Here is a 14,708-nt window from a genome sequence, read left to right as displayed (position 1 = left end):
AGTGTAATAGAAATCTCCAAGTTGTCAAAATGATCACGCAAATTTTCTTGAAAGAAAGCTCAGAGAACATCAGTTTTTTTGGTTTGAGGGTTGAGGTTTTGAGTGTACTAGGCTTAATTTTCTGTTCAGTAGTTATAAGCAGATTTCATCTGCCAGCACATTTCTTTACTTAGAGAATATTGAGTTCTTTACTTATGTAGAATTACTTATTCAATGAAGAAAAATTTAAAATTATTATAAACAGAGACACTATTTATTAGTGATCCCAAGTAAATACAAGAGAAAGTAAAAAATGGTAAAGAAACCTTAATAAGATATTAATGATTTTGTCATAAAAGAGCCTGAGAGTCTGTTACCTTGCAGTTTCAGCAAGTCAGATTTCAGAAATAAAATGGGCATTGCTTTTGTAGTGTCTGTAAGATAATGAAACCCTTAAAATCCTCAGCATTAGCAGGGTTTGAGCAGAGGGATTGAATTATTCCATCTCCAGAATAGGTAATTCTTGAGTCAAAAGAGATAACCCAAAATTAGTGTCTTTGCATAGTCACTGAGTTGGTTGCATTTGTCAGTCCACCTTTTAGTTGTATTTTCATTATTTCTGTGGTTGAAAACTATGTTCAATGAATATAGCAATATGAAAATGAGTTTACTCAAATGTGCTGAAAAGTAATGAGTGTGAACTCTGAGGGGAACTAAGAAAAATTATTACAGAATGGCCACTGGCAGTGGCCCTCACTGTTTTCATAATTATGTACAGAAAATACTAGATTTCTACTAACTATTGGAGATAGTAGCTTCTTACACATGGCATTGCTGCTGTCAGTGAGGAAGATTCAGGTTATCTTTCTACCCTTTGGAAGATATTTGGGTCCCAGCACTTCTGAAGTCTTTGTTTCTTTATTTGTATGCAGACAAAGGTGTTGCTGTGTACTCACTGATGCTCCTATGCCAAAGGCAGTGCAGAGCAGAATATAAAAAAACCCTGAAGGGCAAAACTTTTTTATTTTTAAATCAGCTTATGATATTGGTGATGTCTTATGATAGTTGTTCGCAACTGTAGTATCTAACAGGATATGTCTAAATGAAGTTTCCCAAAAAATTATCTGGTACAAAAATTAATCTTCACAATTCAGCAAATGTCATTGTTCCATCTGGGTCAATATTAAACTACTTCTTTTCCCATGACTTTGGGTCACAGTGTTGTTGAAGATAGATCTGAGATAAGATATAAAGTTGAAGACTTTATATCGATTATTTGATTTTCAACCTTGAGGTAAAGGCATGTAGGGAACCAATGTAATCTTTACAGAAAGTTTCACTGTTCCTGTTTTGTCTACAGTCACCTGATGTCTGGCCACATTTCTCAGAAATTTTGAATTACTGAAAAATACAGATGAAACAGAAACATTATTTCAGGAATGAAACAGAAATACTTGCATTTTGCCATTGATAATATCAATTAAATAAATGAAGAATTTAGCTATAAGCCAATAATTCAAACTTAATTTCAAACTTTCTTTCTGTATTTTTTTAATTAATCCAAATTGAAACATCAAAATAAGTGAATGAATGTCTTCAGCAAAAGACAGCAGCTTATTCTAAATTTAGGTTAAATATTCATTATGTCATATATTTGTGCAAACACAGGAATGTGCTGTTTCACATTTTGAGTAATTGTAAGTTTCATAGCAAAACCCTACAGGAACAACATTTGTTTTTTTTTATTTTAAGCAGTTGTAAGGGTTTTTTTAAAAGAGCATGCCTTAAAAAGGAATAAACTATGAAATTTTGTCAAGTAGGTATAGCATGTAGCAAAAAATTTTGCAAACATTTAGACGCTGAATATTTCTACAAGTAACATCATTAGACTCCTGAGGTTTCTTGCACTAAATCTTTTAGAAATCTAAATCCACTGGGCTAAAATCTATTTTGTTTATTCTTCTAATCCAGCCCCTAGAGGCACTGTTTTATGGACAGTTTACCCACTAGCTTAAGAAGACCATTCTTGCTTTTTCACGTGTACTGTATTTAGGCCATCAACAGCAAACATGGAAATTGTATTTTGTAGCCCTCCAGGGAAGTAGAGACTTGATAAGTATCCACCAAGTGCACTTACTTCAAGTGATAAATTAAAACAGAAGTAGGAAAACACAGGAGCCACGAAATTATATTGTCAGTCAGAAAATCTACACCAAGCTGAAAATACTAGTTGACAAGAAACTTGATTAACAGACTGATCTTGGGCCTCTTGGGCTCAATTTGGAAATGGAAAAGAGCGGCAGAGATGATAAATTCTGTTAAAACAATATCTGCTCACAGTACTACATATAGTGTTGGCATTTCCATTAAAAATCAGTATCTTCAGGGAGGTCTCAGACCCAGAATGGTGGGATGTTTTTATATTTATTTTTTGGGGGTTTGTTGGTTCACATATTTTTTTTTCTTTATGTATTTTCAAGAGAGGAAAATATTGCTTGTATTTTTAAGCTGTAAAGAAACTTCTAGTATATAAAGTTCTTCAATTAAGGTGTTTCCCTGATTCACCACTGAAATGAAGGACTGGTTTTGCAGACTCATTTACACTCTTTTGTGTAAATGATCTGGCTTGCATATCTATTGCTAAAGAAAATTGGGATAATTCTGTTTTCAGATCTTTAGCATTTGATTTCCTTGTTCCATTGAATAATGTAGTGTTGTGATTTGTAAAACGCAAATTTTTTGCCATTTGAGAGCTGTAACATGTCTTTACAGCAGATAGCTGTCCAAATATTTATGCTGACCCTCTGATTCCATATTCAGGCAGATGACCTATGTTTTTATTACTATTTTAAATTAGGTATGAGAAGTGGCTGCTAATCTTTTGTGCTTTCAATTTCTTCCATGTCTCATCTTAAAAAGACACATATGTCTATGTTTACAGACTCACTTTTTGATTTTCAAATTAAAATTTAGAGAAGATTACAAAAAATGGAAAGAAAAAAGGCAAAACCTGAAGTGCATCAAAAGAATCAATTAGCTTCATTTTTTTATTGTATGAAAATATAATTTCCTATCCTGACATAGTAGTTGTTATTTAGCAAAATAAAATATAAACTTGTCAGTGCATGAGAAGAATATACAGCTCTCTATGTTTCCATATATGTATGTGTAGATATATCTATATAAACAGGGGAATATCCTGAGAATTCTGTCTGAAAAGAGAATAAAATGCTGTTTGAGCATCATCCCAATATAAAGGAGCCTCCAAAACTCACAGCATAACTGCCTGTGGAGTCTGTCATAGAACCACATGCTGCTACTGGAAAAATACTTTCTGCCTTGCTGAAGAGTGGTGAGATGAAGTAGCAATTAAGAATAGCAGGATAGTTTTGTTCACCTTCATGGCTGGGCATATTCTTCTTTTTTTTTTCCCCCTATGTGAATGCACGGAAAATTCTCATAGCATGGTTCTCACAGTGTTGATTTTGATTAGTTCTGCTTGCCCTTTAGTAACACTAAATGTATTTCAAATCATATTTTTGGGACTATTTTTAGTGTCTGCATCTTATTTTATTTTTTTTTTTTTATGTTATACCAGTTTTGAAAGACTGGAATAATTTATATTTAAACTTTTTTAAAGAAAACCTGGTGTTTGACAAATGCTCATCGAAGCCAAGCATAGAATTACCAAGAGCATTGTGCAACAAATGCAGGCAGCTCAGCAGCAGAATGCAAACTCTGCAGTCTTTTTGTGGTGCTTTTAATGCTATAAAATACAATTAAGAATAGTAGACTATTTCTCTGAGTATTAAATCTAAAGATACTATGTCAGGCTCAGAGAAAATTCCTAATCTGTAGGTTGCCATTTCCCATGGAGGGTAGGCTATGAAGTTTTGCTTTTTGTGCTGTGTTTTATGCTCTACTCCAGGCACATCACCGGCCACTGCCGGAGGCAACGCAGTGACTATATCAACCTTTATGAAATATAAATCCACCTTTATATTTCATAGCATTTTGAAATTTAAATTCAGTTTATTGCCAGATTTCAGATCCAAGTAATTTGGACAGCTCCTTAGACATGTGAAACTTGCCCTTTGGGCTTCTCTGTAGCCTGGAATACCATTCAATGTTCACTTTTACATGCTAGATCTTGGTGTTTAAAATGAAACAAACTTGTTGTGAGCTCTTTCGTTCTAGGTATTGTTTTGCAATTCAGCTTTCCAAAGTACTTGGTTGAATTGGAATGTTCTTTTCAAAAAGGTATTGTTAAGGAGTTAACACTGCTGGCTGATAAATGCCTAGCTGATTACATGGCTTTTTTTACTACCATACATAGAGAAGTGTTTCCCTTCATTTGTCACAGATCCTATTGATTCCACATGTCAGAGCCCTCTAAATGGCTCTTTCAGTGGCCAGTCTCTCTTTCATATGTCCACAGAGCATACGCCTCTTTTTTGCATATGGCTATATTTTGACTTAGGTCTTTGCTTAAAATACATCCTATTTACATAGCAATATTCCATACCATGGAATAGTTACTGAATGCTGTTATCTAAATTTAACCTGGCATTTAAATATAGTTCCAAAGTTATGGTGGAAAGCGTGTTGTATTGGATTTTTTAAAGTTACAATAACAAAAAGGTTTTATAGAAATTAATGATTTCTTTTTATACATGTGCATCTTCCATTAGCAATAGTCTGTGGTTACACTTGTGCATTAAAGATTAATTATGGATTAAGAAAAATACAGAAAGGACAAAATATATTTCAGCAAATAATTTTAAAAGGCTTATTTTCTACCCTGGCACCATGTTAGAGTTTCTCTTTTTTTCTCTTTCATATTTTTGTCTCTGGTACAACCGATCATAGAGATGGGGTAACTGAGCTTCTCACTAATACGTCCCTTAGGGTGAATTAGAGTAAAACAACACTGACTATGACTAGAAGGTTGTGACAAGAATAGTTTAGCTGTTCAAAAGTTTTCTTATTTCCTGCATCAGCATATTATTGGCCTGTTTATAGTCACAGAATGGGGCATGCTGGAAGGGACCTCAGTGAGTCATCGGGTCCAATCTCCCAGCTCAAGCAGGGTCATCCCAGAGCACATGGCATAGAATTCTGTGCAGACAGTTTTTTAAAATCTGCAGTGATGGTGACTCCCCAGCCTCTCTGGACAATCTGTTCCAATGCTTGGTCACCTCCACAGTGAAGAAGTTCTTCTTCAAGTTCAGGTGGAACTTCCTGTAGGTCAGTTTCTGCCCATTGCCTCTTGTTCCCTTGCTCGGCACGACCGAACAGAATCTACCTCCATCCTCTTGGCACCTTCCTTTCAGATACTTGTGTACATTTGTGAGGTCTATAATTGTGTTCTTTATATTCAGTCTTTTTATACTATTTCCTTAGAGTATTCTTTTGTGTATTAAATAGAGAGGGTGACTTTAGCTTTTTTCATCCTTTTCGAACAATTGAATCTTGTGAGCCTTTATGCTAGGACTTATTTTTACCAAAAGTCTGGAAGAAGCACACTATATTACATATTTATGAAAACATTTGTTTGAAAAATTATGTTTTAGTATTTATTTGTTTACACACACAGTACCAAAACACTTATCAATGAAAACCAAATTCAGTAATTCTTGTTCATATTCAGGCTTGATTTTAGAATTAGTTTTCTTGTGCATATGGAAGAAACCTACCTATAGTGTGCACAATAACATGCTTGATAATCTTTCTTCCTTCAGAAAACCAAAGCTTTTGAAAGCTGTTGTTTGAAACTTTTCTATTTCCTTATGGATTTGCAAAGTGCAAGTGTAATATTTCATCTTTATTATTCTTAGACACTGGAATAAGCATTCTGCATTACTAGCAGAATAAGGCATTTGAGTAAGTGCAGAGCTTCTTCAACTCAACAAAATTAAAACTGTCTTGAATATGCAAAATAACATATTTCCTGTATCCTAACAACGTCCCCATCCTTTTCTGTTGATAAGTTACAGATAAAAGAAGCTTCATATTGTGGGTAACTGTGCGCACATGTTTGTGTTATGGTGTAAAATATAGACACTGTAATTCACATGACCTAGAAAAAAAGATATTCATTGTAGAACTGGAAAAGGGCTTTTGGTTATTACATGATTTCTCTGATTACTTCAAGTAAGTGAACTCCAAAACAACAGCAGAAAATGAAGTAGCGGCTTACATTTGACTTCAAAAAAAGTGTCATAGGATTTATAGATTGTAAAAACTTATAAGGTCATTTTGCCAATCCTTCTGTCTGTAGGAGATTTTTCCCTGTGGTATATTAAGAGTTTTATAACTTTCCACAAGATTTTATGAGTTCCCCAGGAGAGGATTTTGGTCTGTTGAGAGAGCTAGATGAGAAACCCTTTTACTGTATTTTACAGCTGGCAAACCTATCTTTTATTGACAGCTTGCATTGACGCTGGGCTGAGGAACGCAGTGAGGCTGTGTGTCTCCATAGATGTGAGAGTTTGGCAGAAGCATTTAATGGGGTGACAGAAGTTTGATTGCTAAAGCAGGGAAGCTGAAGTTAGAGATTTTTCTCTGCAGCTCCAGTTCGCTGTATTAAAAGATGATCTTATTGATGCACAGGGATACTTTTTACAGCACTCAGGTTTAGCAAGAGGCACTTCAGTTGGTCCCCACTGCCATGGAGCACAAAAAAATGGAAAGATGGAAAGGATTAAATATTTCTGTAGTCATAATTCCAGAACCTGAATTGACAAATATTTATATTGCACAAACTGTTGCTCATTTGAAACTGTTTGTTTGTATCATTTTGAAAATGCACAACCGAGATGAATATGCATGTACCTTTTGAGAAGGCTTAGTGTCACTGAATGTAAGAGATTGCTTACTTGAATCTTACATCTTACTTGATTTCTACAGGATGAGTCCCAAACATATAAATTTATTTCAGATCTTTGAACAATTTTGTATTATAAACTTAGGTGATTCACTCACTTTCTAAAAAGGACAGTTATATAGTGAAGAATTTTCTAATTTTTTAAATACTTTTGCTCTGTAAATATTTTATTAAGACAATGTATTTAAAAAAATAGAAGAACCTAAAAGTTTTAATGTATAGAGTATCCTTACAGTTGTGTACACAAGGCATCCTTCTTTTATGCTCTTTTGACAGTTCCTTAATAGCACAATTCCAATGTAACAATGCAGCCAGAAACTTTCCTACCCTAAAGCTGCCCTATGAATTGGAGTTGGAAGTTTTGCTGGCTAACTAACAGTGAAAGATATTGCTAATGGAGCTGACGAGTGCATCTGCTGATTGATTGCCTTAATCAGTTTTCACTTTTCTAAAAGGGTGCATAGATCTCCCAGGGATACTTTACTCCCACTTTGCATCTGGAAGTAGAGGTCTCTCTTCATGTATGGAGTTACAGAAGCTGATCAGGGCAAATAAATTTCATGGAGAACATGTGCTGAGTGCTTACAAGCATCAACTTGGGCTGTTTGGCCTGGGGTATGAAATTTTTACCTTACATATAACAGGAGTACTCTGCTTTAAATACAGTAATAACAAATTTTTAATTTTGCAGTTTCCTCGGAATGGCTAAATATGTAGACTCTTATCTTCCTTTCATTAGAGGAAAAGAAAAAAAAAAGGGAATAGAAGAGAATATTCTGCGTCTCATACCAAGATGAAACAACAGCAGGAATTTCTTGAGTATTCTCTCCTTTGATTGTGGTGCATTTGGCTCTTACCTCTCAGGTAGCTAACAGAACTAATCCAAACTTAGTAAAGTGTTAATCAAGAACAGAGTTGTGTTATTCATCTTTGTGAGGTGAATCCTTACTAAATGTCTTGCTCTAAGGTCTCAAAATTCAAAGCACATTGAATATTCTTGCAATTTTTTTTTCCAGTTATGCTATAAATAATAGAAAACAAACCTGAGAAGACATGAAGACAGCCATTGTATTCTTTGTTTCTGCCTACCTTCTTAGGCCTATCCTGTACCAAATAATTTCTTCTTTTAGGAACTTTCAAAGTTTACCCATTTTATCTTTAATAGAAATTACTGTGCCTATACTTTCATTCTTAATTAGTAGAATGCAACGTGAGTTCTCTTTTAGTCTCATGAAACGCTCCTATCAGCATAACTATGCCAAACATCCACAGTAAATTAATATCTTTGTTCATGAAACATTTCATTGGGTAGTTTCATCTGTGTCAATATTTTTCATCACAGACTTCCCTACCATTGAATGTTCCATAACTATTCCACATTAAGATTATTTTAGCTTCTTATACGTTAAAAGTGAAATGGAACGTCACATTTTCAGAGAAATCATTATCTGTGTATGTGTGTTGCTAAACAGGACTTTTTATTAGGAGTTGTATTTTTAGTGATTTCTGGCCTGTTACGTTTTTCTTGATAGAAAAAAATCTAGATCAGCTGTGTCAATGGAATGGTGAACTATCTAATAAAATTAGGAATATTAGACTTTCAGATTTCCAACCAGAAGACAGATTTTGTCTCTTTTACGCGTTAATGAGTCCATAAGTAGTTCTGTAATGGACTGATTAGGAAATAAACTGACTGAAAGTAATTCTCAGCCCATCAGAGCTATTGATGTGGACAGAATTTGCCATTGTAAGGTACACTGTTGACAGAGTCTGCACATTTTGGGGGTGATTCCGCATTTTTTTTTGAGAGAAATAATGTAATTGAATAAAATGTTTAAATAGGATAATCTAATTTCTAGATGGAATAGGTTTGGAGATGTTACATTCATTTCACTGAATGTGCACGTTGTGTGAAAAAGTTAATTCAGTATTCCTGCAAATTAATGGTTTCTCTTTAGAATAAAGGATGTTTATTCTAAAATATTTCACTTTTCTAGCTTCTTATGTTGATGGTGGGTTTTTTACATATGGGATCAGTTTATAACACGGTATGAGAGAAAGATTAATATTGTGCCATTTTGGTAATACTGAAATTGTACTTAAGGCCTACATTACTACGGTTCTGTAAGTGCCTCATGGGTTACTCTGTCTATTGGAATAGTCTCAGAAGGTGAATTATGCTGGATGATCTGGTTCCAGAGACAGGTGGTGGAAGGTTTTAGCATGGTGGGGTGTGACCACAGTGTTTATTCTGCAATACTCACATTGTCACTGAGGGTGGAAATGCCAGGCTGGAAATGCCAGGCGGCGGTCAAACCCCTCTTTTGGGGGCTTTTGCTGTTAACACTGATGTTGTTATTGTGCTTTTAGTAAATTTGTATTTCAGTTCATAATCCCTCATTTATTTTCTTTCCTTACCCAAAGGGATGGCAGGGGAGTGGCTTATTTGTAGTTCAGTTTCCTTGCTGGGGTTAAAACCAGCACACTGGAATAAATTCGAAGGCCTGGGTATATCAGGAGGCTTATTGAGTTTGCCCCCAGATTTGACATGCTTGTTTGGACCATTAGAATTTATACATTCTTTCAAAACTAGAATGTGTAACATCTAGAATGGTTTGCCTTGTACAAGTGTACATTTCTGGATAACATGACTGAGTGGTGATTGATATTTGAATTTTATCAGTTGGAAAGAGATTTGATTAAAGATTGAAAATGTCTGCAGATGTTGGAAAGAATGACCTGAGGCAATTTTTAGAATAAATTTAAGAACTATGTAGAGATCATGTTGAAAGAGCTGGAGCGGTATGCTGCCTTCTTTGATGTTTGCCACCAAATGCCCTATAAAGTCACATTGGCATTGTGCATGAACTGTTCCTCTGTACTTCACGCAAAGAAAAGATTTCTAGAAAGGGTGTGTATTCTTCCAGCCCAATGAAAACCAGATTTTCAGTATTTAAATGAAAACTATCAGAGTCACAAATGACTTGATGGCATTAAATTCATGCTCTTAGAAGTCAAGAATGTTCATTGACACCTTCAGACTGTGTTCACTTTTTGGATGTACCCAGATAACATTCACTTTGAAAAGATATTTATTTTCCCAAAAAGAATAGAATTAAAATTCATGAGACATGCAGGTGTGCAATACATGTAATACCTGTCTTGCGTGTAAATCTTGGAGCCACTGTTTATTGGCAAAATCATAGGAGTGCTGGGATAGAGACTTCAAGGCTTTTCAATGTCTTTGAATTAATCTTTCTTTAAAAGATTGTAATTACTTGGTACATCTGAGAGAGACTTGAGAAAAAGAAAATTCATTTGAACTACTGAGATGTCTCTAATTAGATACCATTTCAAAATAACAACGTTTTTTTCATTTTTACTTACAAGCAAGAACCTATTTTGTATGGTTACTTTCAGTTTTATCATTGCACTACTTTAGCACATTTTGCTAGAAATACAGTTTTAAGTGAGCAGGAATTGTTTGTTAGGTTCCTGGTGTTCTTGAGGTTTTTGGGGTTTTTTCCAACTGCCAATGTGATTAAGACAGTGCTTCATTTCTTTACTTTGTTTCTATTTAAAGGCTAATTAGTGATGTTTCAGTTTGGGTTTTTTTTTTTTTTTTTTAGAGTTCCAATCTAAGAGCTGTCTTTTGCTTATTTTATTCGTTAGGGTTTTGGTGTTTTTTCCTAAGAATGATGTAAAACCAGTTCAATTCACAAACACTTCTCTCTAAATTGGAATTTACCTTGAAAAAATTAAAGATTTGAAAGTGCAAACCACTCTTCTAGGAAATATTTAAGTGCATGCAAAATGTTTGGATATGAGCAGTCTTTCGCGTTCTAATATATGCCTTGAGTGTATGTTGAATGTTTATTTAAGGGTTTGCAGGATTGTGAGCCTTAAGATATTCCTTTCATTTTGAAGCAGATAAATCTATTGACAGTGTGCTACCTAATGCAAAGGACTATAATAAAATAGACATTTGATTTTTTAGAAATTTTACAATAACTTCTAAAACAAACAGTAGACTAAAACCACAAGAGTTCAGTTTTTTTGAGATCTTTAAATTCCTCTGACTGTAGTGATGTTTGTTAGCCCCTAGTCATCAAAACCTGAATTTTAAGAAAATTAGAAAAGAGTTGAATTTTGATTTGAACAGTTTTCACACCTTCTGAAATATCTGAGATTGTCTTAGTTGAAGGTTGGTTTATAAAAGCAAACAATGTCCAAATGCAGACTAAGTAAGCAAAGTCTTATTATTTTTTAACAATTTACAATTTCTTAAAGATTTTTATACTTTCCGTTGAGTTTATGTTTTTTCCTTATAGAGTATATTTGTTTGATTTTTTTTTCTTTTTACTCCTTTTTTTTAACCACTCTTTCTGCAAGAATTGATTCAGATCTTTTCACATCAGAACCCGTTAAGAAATCAATTGTTAATCTTTTCCTAAGTTAAAAGATGCATTCGATTCCTTAAACTGGTACCTGAATAAATCTCTCTCTGAGAAAGTCTTTTATAGCATTCATGTATTTCTAGACTGAACTTTAGGAAGAATACTTTTTATTGGTACAACATAAGTAAGTTCCTGTAGAAACTAGAATTTTAAGGACATGAATTTGAGGCAACACATACATGTATTTGTTAACTGTAGAGGTGATAAGAGTCCAGCACACAGTATAAAATTTGAAAATTTGCCTTTAAGGGTCATGATTGATTCAACAAATCAAATGGATATGTGTTCCATTTTTGATTTTTTAAACATAATTCCTGTAGATAACTCAGTGGAACTTAGCAGGCCTCCTCACATGTAAAATTCAAGCATGTAGCAGTGTGTTGCTGTATAGCAGGCAGGAGTCACTAACAATACTGTGTGTATAAAATGCTTAGTGTGCTGAGTATTTGCAAGTGGTTAAAAGTATAGTTGCCCATCCAAATTATGCATATTTAACCACATTTGCACATACACACTTCTTGTCAGGCAGCCCTGGCTGGTAGCACAGGGATCTGATGCATTGTCAGCATGTCAGATCCCTGCACATTGACCGTGCTGCTCCTCTGTGTGTTTGCTGGGAGTTTTACACATGCAAAGCACATTGTGCTTGGAATGTAAGTATTCAGCACCACTGCAGCATGTATGCAAGCCTGACACATACTGTGCTGGGAGATGCCAGCACTGCCCAGTATGCTGCCAAGTTTATTTATCTAGTACTGCAATGTTGATACAAATGAAAATTACAGGGTTATCTGCACTTTTTCATACCTAATGATACAAAAATACTTATTTTACAAGATCTTTTTTTTTTATCATTATGTAATTGTATTTTTGTAGCACACTATTTCTTGCACATAATGACTGTCATTGTACTAAGGTACTATTAGGCATTATAAAACAGAGCAACCCAATTCTGTTTTACATTAGTATTATAAAACATAGAGTTCCTGGGGTTTTTTTCACATTACCTGCTACCTCTGAACTTTCATTGTTAAATATTATTGCCATCTGGAGACCAATAATGCTAGTCTCACCCACCTTTATTTTATCATTATTTAAAGGTTTACATTTTATCTTTTTCAAATGTTACAATTCCAAACACTTGATTTATATTTCTGTCTACCTTACCTTTCTATGGCATTGCTCTCATTCTCTCCGTATGTCAACGCTTGCTTTTCTTTATGGTAATACTGGATACATTTTTAGAGGCCATTTTTTATTATTTCTGTCATGCCACACGATCAGAAGTAGTTCTTTAAGCCTTTATATTATAATAGCTTTCATATTGCAAAGCAACATGGAGAAAATGCTGTACAGGTATGACTTTCAGAATTGGGCATCTTTGTTTAAAGGCAAAGACAGTACTTAAAATATTTTTAACAGCTTGAAGACCTAGGTCTTTCTCCTTTGTTGTTTTTATTTTGCTGCTAAAAAGCAAGCTGAAGATTCTTTTGCTGGGAATAAATTTATAGCTGCATTTTACTTCAGTGGAAGATTTGTATTAACAAGGCTTCCAAAACATAAAATGAATTAGATTTCCAAAGAAAAGTATGGGCATGAGAGGGCTGAAATTTTAAAAAATTGCAGCAACAAGCTGGGACTGTTTTGCAGTTTTAATTGATGTCAAGGTTTTATTAACCCTCTGTTAACTTGTTAGGAAAGTAGACATTGCATTGCAGTCCCATCTTCAATCTTAATGAAAGGATTCTTTGTTACCATTGGAGGACTCCTTTGTCCTGTGTGGATATTCAGAGTTCAAGTATTACCCTTGGTAGGTGACCTAATGAAAACTTCATTGCTGGTTTTTGAGGAAGGATTTACATAATTTCTCAGGATGTTAACTGCTTCAGTTTGGGTTTCTTGTCCATTAAATCCAGCTGCACTACTGGTGGTAGTGTAACGAACTTACCAAACAGGTATTTGGAATAGTTTCATAAAAACAGTTCTCACAAAGCAAACTATACAGCCAATATTGCTGAAATGGTATCAGGAAATTCTTCTGGCATGACTATATTTGGTTAGGAGTCATGAGGGGTGTGTGATGCATGCCAGCTTTTCTTCTGGCACAGTGAGGGAATGGACTGTTCTGAACCTCTTGTGCCAGTGGGAGCAAGGAAGAACCCCACAGATGGGTCATGCCTGAAGTGTGTCATTCTGGAATGCAGACTATTGTTTGCCCACATTTGACAATGCTAAATCAGTAGGATTAAGTAGGACAACTGCACAGAGTTCTTGAAGTGATGTCAAAGTGGCCAGTCTGAGAAAATTTCTAATTGCAGGAGAACAGCTGGGGGGTTTCAAAGGCTGCTTTGTTCTTCATTATGTTCTCTGAGCTTCCAGCCTTCTATGTGCCCCCTTCCCAAAACCAAAATTATTAACTATTTATATGCTTTATAAGCAACTGTGAAGAAAAGGAAAAAGCACCTTCTTTCTCAGATATTGCTAACATTTACAGCTAAACTGAAATTATGTTATTGGTTTATTTGTAAAATACTTCCTGACTGGAAGATTAGTCAGTAGATGTTTCAAAGGAAAGAAATTGATGCTTTTCCCGGAAGCTAAGCTAGCTTCTGCTCAGATTTTTAAAGTGCCTTAAAAATGGCAAGGAAGAACAAAAATGTCTACATTTTTGTCTCCTCTTTCCATCCATTAACACATCAGATATGCTAGTAACAGACTTGAAAACAGCAAACTGATCTGAAAGTCAGCCTAGATATCCTGTGTTTTTTCACTGTGATGTGTCATTAGATTTGAGACAGTGCTTTAAAAATTGAGAATGGGAGTTGAAAGGCACCAAATAAATAAAACTGTAGTGCAGTGAATGTTGTTTTCCAATTGAGAGACCACACCTGCATTTGATTGTTTTTATCAGTCAGTATAGATGTTAGAATATACACATATTACATTTCTTTTTCAAGTGAACCATTTCACAACTTGAAACTGCACATTAAATGCTAGAAAATTTGTTAGGAATGAACACTGTCCATACAAATGCATCTCTCTGGGGAGAGTGAGAAGGAGGTTAGGGGAGTTAGCAGTGAGGTGACACCTTCCTAAAACACACTTCCATCCATCTAATACTCCATAAACCAAAGGGCTAAATATGTCTCAGGAAGAAAAATTTGAACTTTTAAGCTACTAATGATCTTAATTCTGATATCAAGTCTTGAAAAGCTTTTTTTGCCTAGCTGGTTTTTGAAGTGAAATTTATCATCGGTTATAGTAAGGCAATACAGTTTGCTTGTGGATTTACTCCTAGTGGCAAAATATTAGTAGCCTCTTGTTATGATTTCACTGGTACCCCCTTCTCCTGACCCCTAATAGATGAGATCTCTGTTGACATCGCA

The 14,708-nt window shown here is 34.7% G+C and overlaps 1 protein-coding gene across 16 annotated transcripts in view; it reads left to right on the top strand.

Moving 5' to 3' along the window:
• Window positions 1-14,708, top strand: part of TENM3 (teneurin transmembrane protein 3) — a 1,287,001-nt gene that overhangs the window by 455,089 nt on the left and 817,204 nt on the right. The window lies entirely within an intron of this gene.

This window comes from Melospiza georgiana, chromosome 5 (assembly GCF_028018845.1).
Source record: "Melospiza georgiana isolate bMelGeo1 chromosome 5, bMelGeo1.pri, whole genome shotgun sequence".
Taxonomy (NCBI): domain Eukaryota; kingdom Metazoa; phylum Chordata; class Aves; order Passeriformes; family Passerellidae; genus Melospiza; species Melospiza georgiana.
The sequence above is the reverse complement of the archived record's forward strand: the minus strand, read 5'-3'. Positions and strand labels throughout refer to the sequence as shown.